Source organism: Oryctolagus cuniculus, chromosome 5 (assembly GCF_964237555.1).
Source record: "Oryctolagus cuniculus chromosome 5, mOryCun1.1, whole genome shotgun sequence".
NCBI classification, from domain to species: domain Eukaryota; kingdom Metazoa; phylum Chordata; class Mammalia; order Lagomorpha; family Leporidae; genus Oryctolagus; species Oryctolagus cuniculus.
This window is the reverse complement of record NC_091436.1, coordinates 19781475-19802631: the sequence shown is the minus strand read 5'-3', so window position 1 is coordinate 19802631 and position 21157 is coordinate 19781475.

Below are 21157 nucleotides of genomic sequence, written 5' to 3'. Positions count from 1 at the left end.
ACCCGAAAGAAACTCCTGGCTCCTGGCTTCAGGTTGGTGCAGCTCTGGCCATTGCAGCCAATTGAGGAGTAACCAGTGAATGAAAGACCCCTCTCTTTCTTTCTCTCTCTCTCTCTCTCTCTCTCTGCATCTCCTCTCTGTGTAACTCTCACTTTCAAATAAATAAATAAATCTTTTTAAAAAAAAATTGCCTTTCTATATGCAGAATGCCATGGCTGAAAAGGAACTTGTAAGATCAGTCCCATTCAGAATAATTGTGTATTAATCAAAGAGTTCAACCAATGGTATTAAGTAGAACAACAACAACAACAACAACAAAAAAAAAAACACTAAAAGGAATAAAATAGAAAGTTGTTCCTCAACAGTCAGGACAAGGGCTAATCAAGTCATTGTTTCTCATAGTGTCCATTTCACTTCAACAGTTTTCCTTTTAAGTGCTCAGTTAGTTATCACCGATCAGGGAGGACATATGATATTTGTCCCTTTAAGAGTGGGAATAAGAGAGGGAGGAGATGTACAGTTCGGCACATGCTCCTTCGGACTTACCCCTAATGGTAGACCTAGAAACGTGCCAGGGGATTCCAAATCAATCCCATCAAGGTGGCATGTACCAATGCCATCTTTCTTGTTAAAGTGATCAGTTTAAGCTCATAATTCATCAAAAAGATAGGATTAAGTGTCAAAGGGATCACATAAACAAGACTTGTGTCTGCTAATAATTGATAGAATTAAAAAAGAGAGAAGGATCCTACATGGGAAGCAGGATACCCAGCAGACTCATAGAATGGCAAAAGCCCTAAACAGCACTCTGGCCTCAGAATCAGCCCTATAGGCATTTGGATCTGGCTAAAAAGCCCATGAGAGTTTGGCAAGCATGGAAAGCCAGGACATTGTGGCAAAAAAAAATTGACCTAAATGAAAGATTTCTGTGAGATCCCAGTGGAAAGAACGGGCCATAGAAGAAGGCAGTACCTTTCTCTGAAGGGAGGAGAGAACTTCCACTTTGACTATGGCCTTGTCTAAATAAGATAGGAGTTGGTGAACTTAAGAGACTTCCACAGCCTTGGCAGCTCACGTCAAGAGCCTCTGGTGATTACTGATGTCATAAATAAGAGTGTCAGTTGTTAAATCAACAATGGGAGTCACTATGCACCTGCTCCCCATGTAGGACCTCTACTCTTAATGTGTTGTACTATGAGAATTAATGGTAAAACTACTACTCAAACAGTACTCTATACTTTGTGTGTCTTTGTGGGTGCAGTCTGTTGAAATCTTTACTTAGTATATACTAAGTTGATCTTCTATATATAAAGATAATTGAAAATGAATCTTGATGAAGAATGGGGTGGGAGAATGAGTGGGAGATGGGGTGGTTGCAGGTGGGAGGGAGTTTATGGGGGGGAAAGCTGCTATAATTCAAAAGTTGTACTTTGGAAATTTATATTTATTAAATAAAAGTTGAAAAGAAAAAAAGATCAGTCCCATTCATAATAGCTACAAAAAATGTAAATATCTTGGAATAAAATAACCAAGAAGGTGAAATATCTCTATGATAAAAATTATAAAATATTAAAGAAAGAAACAGAAGACACTAAAAAATGAAAAATTTTCCATGTTTGTGGGTTAGAAGAATTAATATCATCAAAATTTCCATACTATCAAAAGCAATTTACAGATTCCATGTCATTACAATCAAAATACCAAAAATAGTCTTCTCAGATATAGAAAAATAAATTCTAAAATTCATAAGGAAACACAAGAGATCCTGAATAACTAAATCATTGTTATACAACAAAAACAAAGCTGGAAGCATCACAATAGCAGATTTCAAGAAATACTACAGGGCCATTATAATCAAAACAGCCTGGTTCCTGCACAGAAATAGACATATAGACCATGGAAGAGAACAAAATCCGCAGCTATAAATCTGTGCATCTACAACCAACTAATATTTGACAAAATATATAACCGGAGCTAAAATCAATCCCAGGAGAAAGGATAGTCTCTCAACAAATGGTAGTGGGAAAATTGGATCTCTGCATGTTGAAGTCTGAAATAAGACCCCTACCTTACGCATTATACAAAAAGCAACTGAAAATGGATCAAGGATCTAAATCTATGAGCTGATACCACAAAATTACTGAAGGAGAACATTGGGGAAACTCTGCAAGATATTGGCATAGGCAAAGACTTCTTGGGAAAGACCCCAGAAGCACAAGCAATAAAAGCCAAAATTGACAAATGGGATTACATCAAGCTGAGAAGCTTCTGCCCTGCAAAGGAAACACTCAGCAAAATAAAGAGGCAACTAAGAAAATGGGAGAAAATATTTGCAAACTATGCAACTGATAAAAGATTCATACCCAGATCTATGAAGAGCTCGAGAAACTCAGTAACACCAAAACAAACAATCCAGTTAAGAAATGGGGAAAGGACTTGAACAGGCATTTTTCAAAAGATGAAATTCAAATGGCCAACAGACACTTGAAAAAATGCTCAGGATCACTGGCCATCAGGGAAATGCAAATCAAAGCCACAATGAAGTTTCACCTCATCCCAATTAAAATTGCTCTCATACAGAAATCAACAAACAGTAAATGCTGATGAGAATATGGGGGAAAAGATTCCCTAATCCACTGCTGGTGGGAATGCAAGCCAGTACATCCATTGTGGAAGACATTATGGAGATTCCTCAGAAAACTGAAATGATCCAGCCATCTCACTCCTGGGAATTTACCCAAAGGAAATGAAATCAGCATATGAAAGAATTATCTATATCCCCACGTTTATTGTATATATGGAACATATACATTATGGAAATAGCTCAACTATAAAAAAGAATGAAATCCTGTCTTTTGCAACAAAATGCAATTGGAAACCATTATACTTAATTAAATAACCCAATCTCAAAAATACAAATATAATTTCCTGATCTGGTAACTAATGGAGTACAAAAATATGTATAATTATTTGCATTGCAATCTGCATAAAATTATTCCTGTGCATAAATTGTTGAGAGGAAATGACTTAAAGTCTAAATGAACTTAATTATATCTTATAACCACACAGGAAATATTTACATGTGACATTGTTATTGGTTGTATTTCATTGAAAGAAATTATGAATGACTAATTGAAAAGAAAACCATATATGGGTGATTTATACAATCAATTATTCTTTTTTGTCTGTATTCCCACTAAACTTGGGTCTTTTTGCATTTTAATTGTTAAACTTCTTATTTGGTGAGTTATTAAGCCTTTTTACTGTAATGTAAATTAAAATATGTTACCTCAAAAACTAAAAAAAGAGAGACTAGAAGGAAAGAGGGTGGGAGGGCAGAAGGGAGGGAATGATGGAGGAGGGGACATCATTATGTTCTTAAACTTGTATCTACAAATCATATTGAATCTGTTAAATATTAATTTAAATTAAAAATAGGGGAAAAAGAATCAAAGGCTTATTTGCTCTACTAAATAAAGCATTCAACAAATAAAAAGTAAAAAGACCATAGTCCAACAGGAAAATAGACAAAGGCTATAAACAAAAGTCAAATGAAAAGGGGTTAAACTTCACCCATATAAAGTAAATTTTTAAAGAGTCCCAAAATCGCTAATATTGTAGTAATATATAATTCCTGACAATTTGTTGGAAGAATATTAAGACAAAATTCGACAGAACTTTGCATTTGCTACAAAATTGATACAAATAGGCACTTCTTATTTCCTTTCAATTTTAGTTCCAACTTATTAGAGATAGCATGAAGTATTTGTCTTCCTGTCTCTGGCTTATCTCACTCAGCATGATGTCCTCCAGTTCCAACCATTTTGCTGCAAATGATAGTACATCATTCTTTTTTATAGTTGAATGATATTCCATTGTGTATATATACGCTACATTTTCTCTCTTTATTCATATGGTGATGGACACCTTGACTGATTCATATTTTGACTATTGTGAACAGTGCTGCTATAAACATGACAGTGCAGATGTCTCTGAGGCAATGTGCTCATGTCTTTTGGATATATACTCAACATTGTGATTGTTGTATCACATGACAACTCTATTTAATTTTTAAAGAAATCTCCATGCTGTTTACCACAGTGGCTGCACTCATTCCATTCCTATCCACATTGTATAAGAATTCCCCTTTCTGCATATCCTTCATGGCATTTGTTGTTCTCTATCTTTTATATAATAGTAATTCTGAGAGGAGTGAAGTGACATCTCGCTGCGATTTTGATTGGCATTTCCCTGATAGCTAGTGATATTGAGCATTTTTTCATACACTTGTTAGAAACTTGTATTTCTTCTTTTGTGAACTGTTTGTATTCATGACCTTTGCCCATTTCTTCATTGGATTTTTTTTTATTTTTATTTTTTTCTAATTGTTGAGTTTTGGAGGAAATTCCTATATAGTTTAGTTATCAATATCAATTGACTTCGAATAAGTCTGCCTAAGTATAGTGGTCATCTTTGTAAGCTCTGTACTTGACAACTAAAAGTTGAAATAAAGCAGTAGACAAAAAAAAATTAATGCATTATGTAAAGGCAGAATATTCCAGTTTTATCCAGTGCTCAAGTTTTGAAGCGTACTCATAGAAAAAAGAAAAAGCCATGAACCCATTGCTGAACCCAAGAAATAGAATGTAACCAATCCTATTGAGGTGGCCTGAAAGTTCCTCCCTTATTCTTATCCCTCCACCCAGCCAATTGCTCTCCTAGTGGTTTTGGTTTGTGTGCTTGCTAAAAAAAATTTAATTCACTTGGTCTTTCATTTATCATTTCCCTTATGGTTCTCCACAGAGTATATGTATACACTCTTAAAATGTTATTGCTTGGTTTTATACCTTATAAAAATATACTATATATATATATATATAGATGCTTATTCATTTATTTATTTATCCATGTTACACAAACACATTAATAGACAAATAGTATCCAGAGTCTCAATATTAAATAACATGAATTTCCACCCTAAATTCCTTTCTCCCTATAGACAGTTGCATTTCAAGAAATTTCAAAATTGCATTCTTTGCTCATCTGTGAGAGGCAGCTCCTCAAATGGTAAAGTTTTATTATGAGATGAAAACAATCCAGTTGCCGCTTGTAATTCTGACTCTCTTGCTGCTTATACCCCATCTGCAGTAACGTTGCAATCTTGAACCCTTCAAAGTCATGCATGAGGGTTAGAATCAACTTTTCCAAAACTCTTGCAATTGTTGGTATTTTGACCTCCTCCTGTGAACTGTAAATGCTCCCTGTAGCATCTAGAATGATGAATCCTTTCCAGAAGGTTTTCAGACCCATCATAAAAATCACTGTCAGCCATAGCCTAGAAATGTATTTCTTACATAATCAGACTTGAGAGTTGAAATGACTCCTTGATCCATGGGCTGCAGGATGGGTGTTGTGCTAAGAGGCCTAAAAGCAATACTAACCCCACTGTCCATCTCCATCCAAGCACTTGGATAACCACATGCATTGCCAATGAGCAGTAATATTTTGAAATTGTGTTTTCTTAGCCATAGATCTTAATAGTGAACCATATTGTAAATAGATTGGCTTTCTTGTTCCACAAAGCAGAGTAGATTTACTATAAATCTCATGGGCCCTAGAAGTTTAGGAATTGTAAATAATCATTTGCTTCAACTTAAAGTTGTGTTAGCCCCAAACTGGAAAGCCAGCCTGTCCTTAGCTGTGAAAGTCTAGATGGCATCTTCTAGTAGAGACCTGTCTTGCCTACATGGAAAATGTGTTGTTTAGTAGAACCACCTTCATCGGGAATCAACTAAATCTGCCAGATTTGCCACAGCTTCTACATCAGCATTTGTGGCTTTAGTTTGTGCTTGCGTATTTGGGAGACGGCGCCTTTCCTTCGGCCTCATGAACAAACGTGTGCTAGCATTAGATTTTTCTTTTGCAGCTTCCTCATCTCTCTGAGGCTTTATAGAACTAATGAGAGTTAGGGCCTTGCTATGGATTAGGCTTTGGTTAAAGGAATGTAGTGGCTGGTTTAATCTATCCAGACCACTAAAACTTCCTCCATATCAGTAATAAGGCTGTTTGCTTTCTTATCATTTATGTGTTCCCTGGAGCAGTGCTTTTAATTTCCTTCAAGGGTTTTTCCTTTACATTCACGACTTGGCTAACTGGTGCAACAGCCCTAGTTTTCAGCCTAGCTCAGCTTGTTTGGCAGGGCTTCCTCAGTAAGCTTAATAATTTCCAGCATTTGTTGTAAAGTTAGAGACATAAGCCTTGACCTTTCACTTGAACGTTTTGAGATCACTGTGAGGCTATTAATTGGTCTGATTTCAACCTTGTTGTGCCTCTGGGAATATGGAGGCCCAAGAAAAGGGGAAGAGGTAGTGGAGCAGTCAAAACACATGCAGCCTTCAACAAGTTCACCTTCTTTCATGGGCAAAGTTCATGGCACCCCAAGACAATTATACCAGTAATATCAAAGATCACCATAACAGGTGCAATGACAATGACAAAGATTGAAGGACTGTCAGAACTGCCACAATGTCATGCAGAGACATCGAGTGACCACCTGCAGCTGGGAAAATGGTGCCAGTAGACTTACTCAGCACAAGGTTGCCGCAAACCTTCAATTTGTACAGAGCGCAGTCCTTGCAAAGTGCAGTAAAATGAGATGTGCTGCTTTTCACATTGTCTCTTTGCCTTTTATTTCTTTTTTCACAAATTTCTCTTCATCTCGTGGTCATAAAGATAATTTCCTGTGGTGTCTTTTTAAAATCTTACACTAATATTTGTGTGTTCATGTTTGAATCTTTAATGCACACAGACCTAAATACTGTAAGTGCTGAGAAATAGGCATGCAATTTCATTCTTTTCCTGTGTGCGTGACACCTGCCCTGCACGATTTATTGAAAAGATCATTTCTTTCCACACTGATAGCACAGCAGGAATCTTATAACTCACATTTGTGCTTGTGTCCATTTCTCGATCTCGCTCCTGTTCTGTTGTGCTAATTGTCCATTTCAGTATCATCAAAATATTATTAGAGTATTTGGGCGTTTCCCTACCCTTGTTCCTTATCTAAAATAGCAATCTGAAAATGATGGTGGTGGAGGCAGCGGGGGGTTGGAGAGAGGCAGTTTCTAACATGAAAGAAATAGTGGGTTTACCTTCATTATTCCCCGTCTCAAACGCATTAAAGTACCTATCATGTTTTACGTAAGCTCTAAAAAGTGAAAAATTAATACAATATAGTCCTTGCCCCAAAAGGACAAACAACCAAGGAGGGGAGCCTGGTAAAGAATTTCACCTTAATTCTGTTATAAGTAAGAATAAAAGATGTATAAGATGCTGTGTGCACAGAAAGGACAGAATAGTTATGCCAAGGGATAGTTAAAAAATTCCTCACAGGTTTGGCCAGTAAGTGATAGCTTCCACCTGGTCTGAAAGCATAAATTGGCATTTTGCAGGCGAGAAAGGCAGAGGAATTACAGGCAGAGGAAGCTCCAAGGAAGTGTGAAAGTGCATGACCTGTTTGTTAATAAAAGGTCCAGGGATGGGAGTGATCAGGAAGGGCCATGTCTGTGCAGCTGAGATGTGTGAACTTTACCTTGTAGGCAGAGGTGGGCTCAGAGAATTTGAAAGAGGAGAAGATGATGGCACTCTTGGCATGCACTTGGTGGTATAAGATCAGAGATAAGTGGGTTGTGCCAAGGCATTGTGGATGAGGAGGCCATCAGAGGTGGTTGCCTTGGCCGTGGGAGAGCTGCTGTGTCTGTTTGCTGTTGCTAACCACATAACATCACTTGCTGGGGAAGTTATAAAGAAAAGAGGTTGATTTGGGCTCAAGATTCTAGAAGTACAGGATCTAGGGGCTTCATCTGGTGCTGCCCTTGCTGGCAGAATTGTAAAGGGGCACAGGAAATCACACAGCAAGAGAGAGGGAGAGCACATGTGTGTGTGTCTGTCTAGTCTCCCTTTTCTTTTAAAGCAAACAGGATTCAGTCATGGGAACTCCACCACGACAACATTATCTAGCCCTTTTCACTTCCCAAGTGCCCATTCCCAAACACCACAGGGGATCAAGCTTCCACCCTCTTAATATCTCACAGTAGGGATTCAGTTTCAACACAGGAAGCTCCAGGGAACACTCAAACCATAGCAGACGCCGAGGTCTGAATTTAGATGGGAGCAAAGGGGATGGAGAGAAGAGATATTGAGTGGGAGGAAGAGCAGGCCATGGTGGCTGCACTTGTCGGGTACAAGGGAAGGGTAGAGGAAGTGACTCCCAAGCTCCCAGCTCGGCTGGCTAAGTGGATGTGGGCATCACTCTCTGGCCTTGGGGAGGAGCAGACACTGTGCTGGAGGAGTATCACGGGGTGTCTGGCAGAGGCCAGGAGTGATCCGTGACTTTCAACTTGGTCAAACCAAATGTGAGGGCTATGGACACCTGGGTGGACAGAGAGGCAGAAGTCTAAACATTTCCCATGTTCTTCCCCTCCTTGATAGGCCATTCTGGATAACCTGGTCCTCATAGATGGGAAACCCTCTAGCCACATATATGCTTTATCCACTTCCCACAACTGCTGAAGACGGATTTTCCAAATGAGAATAGTCGGGGTTTCAGAGTGTTCATGCTTTGTGCATTTGCAGCCTTCAGACGTAATTGGGACAGCACCTTGTTCTGCTTTCCCTGGAGAGAGGTGCTGGCTTAGTGGCTCTCCTGGGACTTGGCAGGAGTAACAGCAAAGGTGCTGCCATGGGAATAGTTTCCCTGTTGGGGACAGTGAATTACTCAGTTCTTATAGATTCCAACACATTGACAGGAAAAGAAGTGCATTTATTTTTAATTATTTTAAGATTTATTTATTCATTTATTTGAAAGGAAATTACAAGAAGAAAGGTGGGGAGAGACACAGAGAGAGAGAGAGCTCAATCTTCCATCTGCTGGTTCACTTCCCAAATAGCCACAATGGCCAGGGCTAGGCCAGCCTGAAGCCAGGAGCCAGGAACTGCATCTGGGTCTCCAAGCACCTGGGCCAGCTTCTACTGCTTTCCCAAGCTCCTTCGCAGGGAGCTGGATCATAAGTGGAGCAGCCAGGACTTGAACCAGTGCTCATACGGGATGCCAGCCATTGCAGGCAGCAGCTTAACCTACTGTGGCACACATTACAGCTGGTATGAACCCCAGGAACTAGCTCTATTCACAATGAAGTGTGAAGCAGGCGAACAAACCGAGAAGGCGAGTAAGCAAATGAGTTTTGTTCAAAAGAGCAGAGGGATGGGACAGCAGAGAGAAAGTTCCCAGGAAAGCAGCCGGGAGAGGTTTCTTGAGCAGGAAAAAGCCATTGAAAGGAAGCGATCAAAGGGTTTTATGCCCATTGGGATGTTTGTACGAGGCCCTTTAAGAAAAGTGTTTTTTATGTGGTGGGCTCATCCTGCCTTCTTGTCTTGCATTCCTCCCATTTGGTTGTGACCTTCACAGATCAAAGAGAAACTTTTACCTTGGGGCCTGTGGGCATGGAACTGTTTGTGTTCACTGGTCACAGACAGCTCCAGCCACCCAGCTTTCTGCATGGCCTGGGCACCAGAGCCTGCTTTTGTTCAGGCTGATCAATGAAATTGGTTTTGTCTCTTTGATTATCACACTTGCTTTTCTGTTCAGTCTGGTTTCCCAGCTAGGTTAAGCCGCAGAACTGGAGGGGCCCCTTTGTTCTTTCTGCGTTCTTACCATTCTTGCTGTACTGACTCCTTCCAACAACGCTGGCCAAGAGGTAGCGTTGAACTGTGCACACAGCCCCCTCACCTCCCACAAACGCTCTGCCAGGCTGCTTTGGATCTTTGGGGCCCCAGGTCCTTTCATGGAGAGAATGATGCTGGGTTGAAAAGCACACTCAAAGTGCAGGAGCTCAAAGTATTTGTTTAATTAAATCATAGACTGTTAATAAAGGTACCTATTTGTTTTATTCCATGGTGTGACAGTTGTTTCCAGAGTAAAACAGGATAATTTGAAAGAGATTGATCTCTAGCTGCTTAGAGAACATTTCTTTATCTCGTTAAATATCTATGATAACTTCTAATGACTGCCATTATACGTTACATGTAGTAAACTGAGATTCCCCAGAAATTAATGAGGAAGTTATTGTTGGGGGAGACATTTGGTGCAGTGATTAAGCAGCTGTGTGGGCGCCTCCATCCCACACAGGGGTGTCCAGGATCAGATCTGCACTCTGATTCCTGACACCAGATTCCTGCTGTTGCAGACCCTGGGAGGCAGCAGGTGATGACTCAATTTGAATATGTCCAGGGTATTTGGCACAAGCGTCCCATGATTGAGTATTGTAAATCCCTTACCTGTGCTGCTATTTACACTGAAATATACTAATCCAAATGAGGCTTGATTCCCATTGCAAAAAAGGATGAAACAAGAAAACATGAAAATATAAGTGTAGCCTGAACACATTTACATCCTATATTTCACCAATTTCCAAATAACAATCAACCAGAGGACTAGCTGTTATGCAAAAAAGGCACATCATTCTGAGTGAAATAAGCCAGTCCCAAAGGGACAAATACCATATGTTCTCCCTGATCGGTGACAACTGACTGAACACCAAAAAGGAAACCTGTTGAAGTGAAATGGACACTATGGGAAACGGTAACTTGATCAGCATAGCCCTGACTGTTAATGAACAACTTAATACATTATCCCTCTTAGTAGTCTTTTTGTCTGTTCTACTTAATATGACTGGTTTAATTCTGTAATTAATACACAGTTATTCTTAAGTGTTGAAAATTAACTGAAATGTGATCCCTGTTAAACATAAGAGTGGGAATAAGAGAGGGAAGAGATGTGCAATTCGGGACATGCTCAAGCTGACTTGCCCCAAATGGTAGAGTTAGAAACATACCAGGGGATTCCAATTCAATCCCATCAAGGTGGCATGTACCAATGCCATCTCACTAGTCCAAGTGATCAATTTCAGTTCACAATTGATCATAATGAAAGGACTAAGAGTCAAAGGGAGCACATAAACAAGTCTAGTACCTGCTAACACTAACCGATGGAATAAATAAAGGGGAGAGTGATCCAACATGGGAAGTGAGATACTCAGCAGACTCATAGAATGGCAGATGTCCTAAATAGCACTCTGGCCTCAGAATCAGCCCTAAAGGCATTCGGATCTGGCTGAAAAGCCCATGAGAGTATTTCAGGCATGGAAAGCCAAGACACTCTGGCAAAAGATCTCTGTGAGTGAGATCCCAGTGGAAAGAACAGGTCTTCAAAGAAGGAGGTACCTTTCTCTGAAGGGAGGAGAGAACCTCCACTTTGACTATGACCTTGTCTAAACAAGATAAGAGTCGGAGAACTCAGAGGGCTTCCATAGCCTTGGAAACTCATGACTGGAGCATAGGGAGATTACTGATGCCATAGACAGGAGTGTCAATTGGTAAAGCCAACAACAGGAGTCACTGTGCACTTACTCCTCATGGAGGATCTCTGTCCTTAATGTGCTGTGCATTGAGATTTAATGCTATAACGAGTACTCAAACAATATATTTCACTTTGTGTTTCTATGGGGGTGCAAACTGTTGAAATCTTTACTTAATGCATACTAAACTGATCTTCTGTAAAAAAAAAAAAAAAAGAAATTATCAATTCCCAACTTGACTCTCACTGGGATTAAACATGACAATAGGTCTGATCTGATTTCATCATCATTTAAAAAAAATCATCTATTATTTTTCACTTTATGTTTCTGTGTGGGAGCAAACTGTTGAAATCCTTACTTAATGTATACTAAGCTGATCTTCTGTATATTAAGATAATCAAAAATGAATCTTGATGTGAATGGAAGGGGAGAGGGAGTGGGAAAGGGGAGGGTTGCGGGTGGGAGGGATGGTATGGGGGGGAAACCATTGTAATCCATAAATCGTACTTTGGAAATTTATATTCATTAAATAAAAGTTAAAAAAAATACAAAAAAAATCAAAGAGAAAAAAAAAGGCAGGAAATCTACTCCTTAAAACTCTTGAGTGCTATCCTCACCTAAAACAATCCTTCTGTTCTCCCAGTTTAAAGGTTCATAGGCATAAGAGTGCTCTGATACCAAGCAGTGTTGAGTCCCGTTCACGTCTTGGAACTTTCTCCCTCTCTGAGTGTGATAAGCTGTCCATCAGGGACTGCAGGTGTCTTGCTGAAGTCTTCCCAGCAATCCCAGGTGGGTTTAAGGGCTCCATCCTCAGTGCTCCTGCAGCAGCTGGCCCACTTCTCTGAAACAGCAAGACCTGCCCTACAGCCCATGTGAGCTGTGAGCGCCATCATGGAAGACCTGGGGCTCCTCTGAGAACCTCCTTAGCATCTCAGTCGCTCCCCACTCTACTGTAGGGATCTTAGAGTGTTCTCAATGCTGAGTTTTCCCACCCTGACTCACTTGCCATCCACCTGGCCTGATATGGGTTCAGTTGTGTCTCCCTCACATTGCTGGTGTTCAAGTCCTAACCCCCAGTACCTTCAAATGTAACCTTCCTAGGAAACAGAGCTGATGAAAATACATGTTGTTAAGATGAGGTCCAAGCAGCATAGGGTGGACCTCTAATCTCTATTAAAAAGGGAAATTTGGAGACTCTTGCAAATACAGGAAAAATGCCCTGTGAACAAGAAAGCCTGGAGCTGGATGTGCACCTGCAAGCTAAGAAATACCAAAGATTTCTGGCAAACACCCAGAAGCAAGGAGAATTGGCATGACATCGATTCTCCCTCATTTTCCTCAGAAGGAACCCACCTGCCAGCACCTTGATCTTGGACTCTACACCTCCAGAACTGTGCAACAGTGAATTTCTGTTTCAGTGACCCAGTTTATGGTACTGTTATAACAGCCCTAGCGAACTAATACTTAGCCTGCATTCTTGAAAGAAAGTAGGGAAATTACCAGGTTATTATTATCAGTTCATAGGAGCAGAAGTGACAACTTTCTAACAGAAAAAAATTAATCATTTTAAGAGTATTCACTTGATAGCCTTCTGATTCTTAAAACCGTAATTGCCATGTGTGGTAATAGAAAGTGGAGTGAGAACAGGTCTGATGGAAATGTGTTCTCTAAATGAGTGATGTATATTACACTGATGGATGGTTGACAGCTATAGTTGAGAGAATGAGGCCCTGTTATGATGAAACAGACTCAGAGCTATGTATAATCTAAACTTATTGCTGCCAAGGGCCCAATGCACAAGGCTTGTGCTTTGACATTAAGCTGATGCATACGTTAAAAAGATACTAAAGACAAATGTTCAAAAATAGTCACAAACCGCTTGTCTATTCATAAAGAGGAAGAACCCAAAGATTTTACTCTTACATGGCTATGGTCAGAATTGAATACAAAACAGCAATTGATGAATACAAATATAAATTGATGAAGAAATACATACTCCCTGTAAGAGATTCGTGTGAGAGGATTAAAAGAGCACAAGTTTTGGAGCCAGGTAGGGTTGGGTTCTGTCCCTGCTTCTACTACCTTCTAGGTCTATGACCTTCAGCAAGTCATTTAAACTGTAGAACTGTTGATTACCTGGAAAATGGGAATATTTGTAACTCTCAGAGAACTGGTCTGAGGATTGACTGAGATAGCACTGATCAATACAGTACTGAGATGGTAAACTGATCAACACAGTACCCAGTAATATGTTCAGTAATAAAAGTTATGTTCAGTCAGTGGTAGATTGAATTTTGTGTTTGTCCTTGCTATGGATACAACAGTTCTGCATTCAGATACAAATTGCCTTGACTGTTCTAGCCTAGGAGGTCCATTTATTGGAGTAAAATGGTAAAATGGTAGTGACCCTTTTGATTTCTAGAAGTCTCAAAGTTGCTACTAATATTTCCCATTTCCTTTTTCTTCCTTTTCTTTTCTTTTTTTTTTTTTGGAAGATTTATTTGTTTATTTGAAAGGCAGAGTTACAGAGAAAGAGAGAGTGAGAGACAGAGCGAGAGGTCTTCCGTTTGCTGGTTCACTCCCCAAATGGCCATAATGGCAAGGGCTGGGCCAAACCAAAGTCAGGACCAGGAGCTTCTTCCAGGTCTCCCATGTGGATTCAGGTGCCCAACCACTGGGGCCATCTTCTGCTGCTTTCCCAGGCATATTAGCATGGAGCTGGATCAGAAATGGAGCAGCCAGGACTTGAACTGACACCCATATGGGATGCCAGCACCACAGGCAGCGGCTTTCCCATCTACACCATAGCACTGGCCCCTTTTTTTCTTTTCTTAACCACCAAGTATATACCCAGACTGTGAACTGAAGCCCTGAAATACAATGGTATAGCTTATACTTTTTTTTTTTTTTGACAGGCAGAGTTAGGGAGAGAGAGAGAGACAGAGAGAAAGGTCTTCCTTCCATTGGTTCACCCCGCAAATGGTCTCTATGGCCGGCGTGCTGTGCTGATCAGAAGCCAAGAGCCAGGTGCTTCTTCCTGGTCTCCCATGCTGGTGCAGGGCCCAAGCACTTGGGCCATCCTCCACTGCCTTCCTGGCCACAGCAGAGAGCTGGACTGGAAGAGGAGGAACCATGACAGAATCCAGCGCCCCGACCGAGACTAGAACCCGGGGTACCGGTGCTGCAGGCGGAGGATTAGCCTAGTGAGCCACACGCCAGCCCATGCTTGGGTTTTAATGGGCAATGGTAAAAGTTAATCCATATGGATCATCATCTCCTACTCTGAAGGACAAATTAAAAATAAGATAGACTCTGTTCATATTCAGGTAAATTAGGAGATAAAGTTTTGGAAAATTAAGAGCACACAGCAGACTCTCTTTAATGTCAAAACAGATGTCCTTGAATGCACTGGAAAGTAGGCCAGGCTTTTAAACTTGATTCCAGTTGGTGTAGCTTCCACGTGCCATCTCTGAGGGAAGCAGGCTGGAAATACCTAGTAGGAAGAAGGCCTCAGGAAGCCACGCGTGTTTCCTGATCATCCCAGCAAATCCCTGAGCATCCTCTCTCTGCAAGGAATTTAATTATGCTCCAGTTGATTCCAGTCAGCAGGCTGGAAAGTCAACGCAGGAGCTTGGGGTTTGAAATAACAATTTTGTGGAGAAGGAACAAGCCAACCAACTTGTTTGTTGACAAGGTTCCACTTTCCAAAAGGGTGGGTAGGGGAGCTGCTGTCACACGTGCGCTCTCATCCTTGGGCAGTTCCATCCCTCAGTGCCTTTGGACTCCAACTCTCTAAGTTCAAGGTTGCCATGTGTTTTTCTGCAAAGAGGTTAATACTTCCTGATTTGAATCGAGTGAATTACTTCAGGTAATATTCTTCAGGCCTGTTCTGCCGACTCTCTCTCCTCCACATTCCTTGTTGTAATTGCCCATTAATCAGCCTTGAGCCTGACGATAGGGAAAGTCATCCACAGGGCTCTGAACTTGATGGGATTAGAACAAATTAGCCTGCAACATGCAGTGGCAGGCTCAGGTTGTGTGACAAGCCTGGAATGCACAATTTGGTGGGCAGAACACCCGGGAGGAGAAGGGCTGCAGCAAGGCTGTTGAATGCAACATCTATTGGTCTTGCAGAGATGCAGTGTGAACTCTGAGCTGCTTTTTTGCACTGAGAGGGAGACACAATGAGGAGTTTAGAGCTTAGATGGGAGCCAACACCCATCTCATCTGAATCACTGATTTTATAGAAGAATAAACTAACCCCACAATAGGAAAGCAGTCATGTATAAAATCACACAGGAACGAGACCCTGCTCTGCTCCTTCCCAAGTTGGGAGACTGATCCAGGTCCCCAGTAGGAAATAGACCACGTGGAGTACATTGTGTCCAGATTCTAATGCTGCCTCCCGGGTAGGTTCCCTACCTGTTCCCCCCGCGAGAGCGGCCATCCTTGCTGCAGGAGGAGCGGAGCTAACAGAGCAGCTCGGGGCTCTGCCTCAGTCTCCCCGACCCCCACCCCTTTCTCTGGAACATGGCACTTGCTCAGTACTACAGAGCTGTAACGCTCTTTCTCCCCCTGAGGAGGAAATCCTGGCCCTGTCCTCACAGCTGGAATCATCCCTAGCACGTTCTTCTTTAAATTTTTTCTTTACCTTTATTTATTGGAGAGGCAGAGAAAAAGGATATTGGTAGAGAGCGCCCATCCTCTGTTTCACTCCCCCAAAAGCCCACAAAAGCCAGGGGTTTGCCAGGCTGAAACTGGGAGCCCAGAACTTCGTCCAGAGCTCCCACAGGGGTGGCATACTCCCTGGGGGTGCATTAGTAGGACACTGGAATCAGGAGCAGAGCCAGGCCTCAGACCCAGGCACTCCAATAAGGATGCAGACGTCCCAAGTGGCATCTTATCCACCAAGCCACACACCTGTCCCCATAGCATCTCTTTACATGTCTACAGAACTGGCCGATTGTCATTTCTCCTGTGTATTGACACATGGGGGTTGGCCTGAAGTGGGAAAAGAGAAGGAAGTTTCAGGTGACGGTCCATGGAGGCAAAGGAAGCGTCCCACTGATGAGCAAGTCCCAGGCCTCCCTGTGAGCCTTCTGCTCCGACGGCCTCCAAGGACTGTTGTGGCCAAGACTGCCTTGTCTCGGTTATCCAAGTTCTGCTTGGAGCCAGAGGATGGAACACTTGACACCCTTAAGTTCCTGCCAAACTTGAGATGGAGTTTCTTTCAGTTCCATAGAGCGCCAGGGGAATGATGGCCTCCTGAGGGCACCAGGAGCTGTTGGCGGAAGATGCAGAGACAGGGCATGGCACTAGGACACAATGCTGAGTCTGTCTCTCCCTGGCCTCTCCCTTGCTCTGGGAAGCTTCCAGCTTCCCCATGCAGAGTTCTGGAGGTAGGATAGCCATTCTGAAATCTGTTTGCTTGAGCTACAAACTGTGTCCTTATGACCCCTCTCCCTTCTACCTCTACAGCCGTCGGTGGGTAGCCCGATTCTGGGACCTCTGCTTCTTCCACTCTGAGACACAGAGTCACGCATTTATACGATGTCTCCCAGGAGACAGGAGGGCTGCTAAGGACAGAAATGATGATGATAATTTGTGCATCGCAACCTCTGCTCATTACAACCTGTGATTTCCCTTCCTCTGGAAAAAAAAAAAATCAATGCTACTATTTTAGGAATTTGAATGTAAAATCTCCTCTTGCATGTTAGCTTTAAATACATGTTAGAATGCAACCCTGCTATAACCCTGCCCAGAATATCACAGAATCTTTTGTGGGTGGTTTGTGACATTGCTGCTAGAAGAATGGCCTTATTGTGGTGACTTCATTCTTTCCCATCAAGAGTGAGGACTGTTGGCAGCCACAAGGAAATAGGAGCCCTCTCCTAAATCCATGCTTTGAGCACCAACATTGTGCCTACCGCAGAGGCCATGCTGCAGCACACAAACCTCTCCACCCTCCACCTAACTGCGCTCCGGAGTCATTGCAATTGGCTCTCACAGGCTTGAACCTGCACTTGAGTGGCCCAGAAGATGAGCAGTTCCTTCCATCCTGCACCCTGGCAGGCCCTGCACTTCCACTACCCAGCCTCATCCCTGTTCTTCCACTGATTCACAATCACTTTGAAACCTCTGTCATCATCTTGTGCTAGTCTCAGCCTCATCACATTCTGGGGACATGATGCTCCAAGGGTGGTCCCTGGGCTAGCAGGGAACTTGTGACAAATGGGCATTTTCAGTCCCCAGATCAGACTTGCTGATTCAGAAACCCTGGTGGCAGATACCAGCCATCTGTGGTCCCCTCTAGATGACTCAGATGGAAGCTTGAGTTTGAGAGCCACGGGGTGGAGAGGAGGCAGGTGGCTGTTGATTACTTGGTTGAACAGTTTGTCCAGCTTTCCTGATGTGCAGCATCTGGAGCCGCTGTATCACACACTCCTGCAGGCACCCACAAACTGTAGCCTGGAAAGAGCTGCAACTCCCCAACCCCCAACTCGCTCCAGAATCTGGAATATGGTAACTTCAGCAGCAGCATTGGAACCCTAAGCTCCCGCTTGTCTGGGAGGGACGTCCAGATATATATAAAGCATGTGGGAAGGGGCTGGCAGTGTGGCTCAGCAGTTCAAGCTGCAGCTTGCAGAGCCAGCATCCCATATGGGCAACAGTCCAAGCCCTGGCTACTCCACTTCCAATCAGATGCTGATGTGGCTGGGATGGCAGTGGAGGATGATCCAGGTGCTTGGGCTTCTGCACCCATGTGGGAGACCTAGAAGAAGCTCCTGGCTCCTGGCTTCAACCTGCCCAGCCCCCGCAGTTGCAGCCATTTTGGGAATGAACCAATGGATGGAAGATTCTCTCTCTCTTTCTCTCTCTTTCTCTTTCCCTCTCTCCCTCTCTCCTTCTCTCTCTCTTTCCATCTCTCTCTCTTTCCCTCTCTCCCTCTCCCTCCCTCCCTCACTCTCTTTCTGATTCTGCCTTTCAAATAAATAAGTGGATCTTTAAAAAAAATTTAAGGCTGATTTTTATTTATTTTAAAGAGTTACAGACAGAGGTAGAGCCAGAGGGAGAGAGGTCTTCCATCCACTGGTTCACTCCCCAACTGTCCGCAATGGCCGGAGCTATGCCAACCCAAAGCCCAGAGCCAGAAGCTTCTTCCAGGTCTCCCACATTGGTGCAGGGGCCAAAGCACTTGAGCCATTTTCTACTGTTTCCCAGGCCATAGCAGAGAGCTGGATCAGAAGTGGAGCAGCCAGGACTTGAACCAGTGTCCATATGGGATGCTGGCACTGCAGGCTGGGGCTTTAACCCACTGTGCCACAGCACCAGCCCTTTAAAAAATTTTTTTCAAAGAATGATGGGAAAAAGTGAAGGTGTTTTTCTAACACAAAGAGATTAAAGATGGACATGATATGTGACTTCAAATACTTTGAGTCATTCTGTAGAAGCCTTAGAATGGTTCCCTATGTATCTGTTAGAAGCAGGGCTGATAGACAAACAGGTGCATAGATCTATGTCCAATGACAATGAAGAACACCCTGGCAGCCATGGGAACACACATGGAAGGGGCTGCCTGGAGGGGTGAGGGGTCCTCCTCACTGCTCATATCCAGGCACAGGCTATCAAACTCTTACCAAGGACATGGGAGAGCGACTTCATAAAAAGAAAGAGTTGACCCTAGATCACCTAAGGTTTCTCCTGGTGTCTTGTCATCTGGGTACTGTGCAGATAATAAATGTTCAACTCATATAGGAAGAAAGAGAAGGGAGGAGGGACTGGAAAAGAGAAGCAGAAAGGATAGAGGGCAGTGCCACGGCTCACTTGGCTAATCCTCCACTTGCGGCGCTGGCACCCCGGGTTCTGGTCCTGGTTGGGGTGCTGGATTCTGTCCTGGTTGCTCCTCTTCCAGTCCAGCTCTCTGCTGTGGCCTGGGAAGGCAGTGGAGGATGGCCCAAGTGCATGGGCCCTGCACCCGCATGGGAGACCAGGAGGAAGCACCTGGCTCCTGGCTTTGGATTGGTGGAGCTCCAGCCATAGCGGCCATTTGGGGGGTGAACCAATGGAAAAGGAAGACCTTTCTCTCTCTCTCTCTCTCTCTCTCTCTGTCTAACTCTGCCTGTAAGAAAGAAAGAAAGAAAGAAGGAAGGAAGGAAGGAAGGAAGGAAGGAAGGAAGGAAGGAAGGAAGGAAGAAAAGAAAGACACAGAAAGTTGTGTAGTACTTTTATATAGTTGATAGTAACGGAATATCTAATATATTTGTTATTAGAAACTTGAGGCAGTTGTTGATGATCTGCCAAAGCAGTAGCCCTGCCGATTGTATTTATGCACAAGCTCTCTCCCTTTCTCCAATCCCTGATTTTCGAGCCACTCCCCACTCTTAGGATAAGAATTGCTGATTTTTAGAAAGTTTGGAACTAAAACAGGGATTCCTACACAGTTCCAAGGACAACCGTGCGGATGAAGATGGTCAGAGTACCAGTAATTATTGCTTCACCTATGATATTGACCTCATTGGGAATATTCTGGCTCCATTGATTAAAGGCTTCAATTCTTGTTTTAACATATATGTACATATCCATATCCATGCATATATATTGATATACACATATATTGATTATATGGCAAGAGTATATGCAGAACGATCAAGGATGTACTTCTGGAAGTGAATTTACATATACTGAGGGCACAGCACAGAGTGGCATCCCACACAGACTTTAACTTCTGATGACTGGAAGAACATAGGGTTCACGCCTTCCACCAATCACCCCTCTGGGCATCGGTTGCGTTGGACAGTGCCGTGGTCCTAGAGATTAGCCTGACACTGCCTGGTCTCACCCTATGACAGCCTTGAGAACTATACTTTTGAATCTCTCCCTGACAGCGACTTGCTGACTTTCCACTTGTCTTCTGCACAACCATGCTGTCACATTTGGGTGGAGAGAAATCCAGCTCCTCTTGCTGAGATAACTCGGGGACTGAAGACTGGGTCCTTGGTGGTGACTGGTGAACACTGGTGGCTGTGACTCTAAGATACACAGGTAGCTTAGGCTTCCTGCTTCACTACCATCAGAAAAGCAGCGGGCTGCCCAGCTCCCAGGGGTGCATCCAAGGTGCCATCTTGGTTTGCGAAGAGCTGCCGGTTTTGTTTCTGTTCCAGTGTTGCATTTATGAGCCATTGCACCTTCATTGACAATGTCACACGTGCCGAATACCATATCTGGGAAGGGGGGAAGAATGGACATATCCATGATAGTCATTGAGCTATCCGTTCAGATGATCAAGTCTTCCAGATGAACTTAAGTCGTCCTTTTATCCATGACGTATGTGCTGCAAACAATGGCAGTGTACAAGTACAGTACATTCAGAACTGAAAATCTATTCTTCACCAAGCTGGCATCGCCATCCTCTCTTTACGGCCCCACTGTCTTTCCACACAGCCAGCTGCATGAAATCTCTTCTCACTCCATCTCTCTCCTTGCTGCCAGCACCGCAACCCCCCCTTCACTGTTCAGTCAGATGCCAGGTGCCACTCTGCCTGCCTTGCTGGACTCTCGTGCATCCGTTGCCCTGTCTCGGCACCCCTGCCATGATCTTAACCAGGCCTGTGGTTTTGGAAGCTGAAAAGAACCACTTGGCCCAACTCTTTGCTTTGTATATGAAAAAAAAAATGACCTAAAGAACTGAAGCTAATGCTGCTGGTCTCAGGATTACAGCTTGGATATGACCAAACCATGCCTCT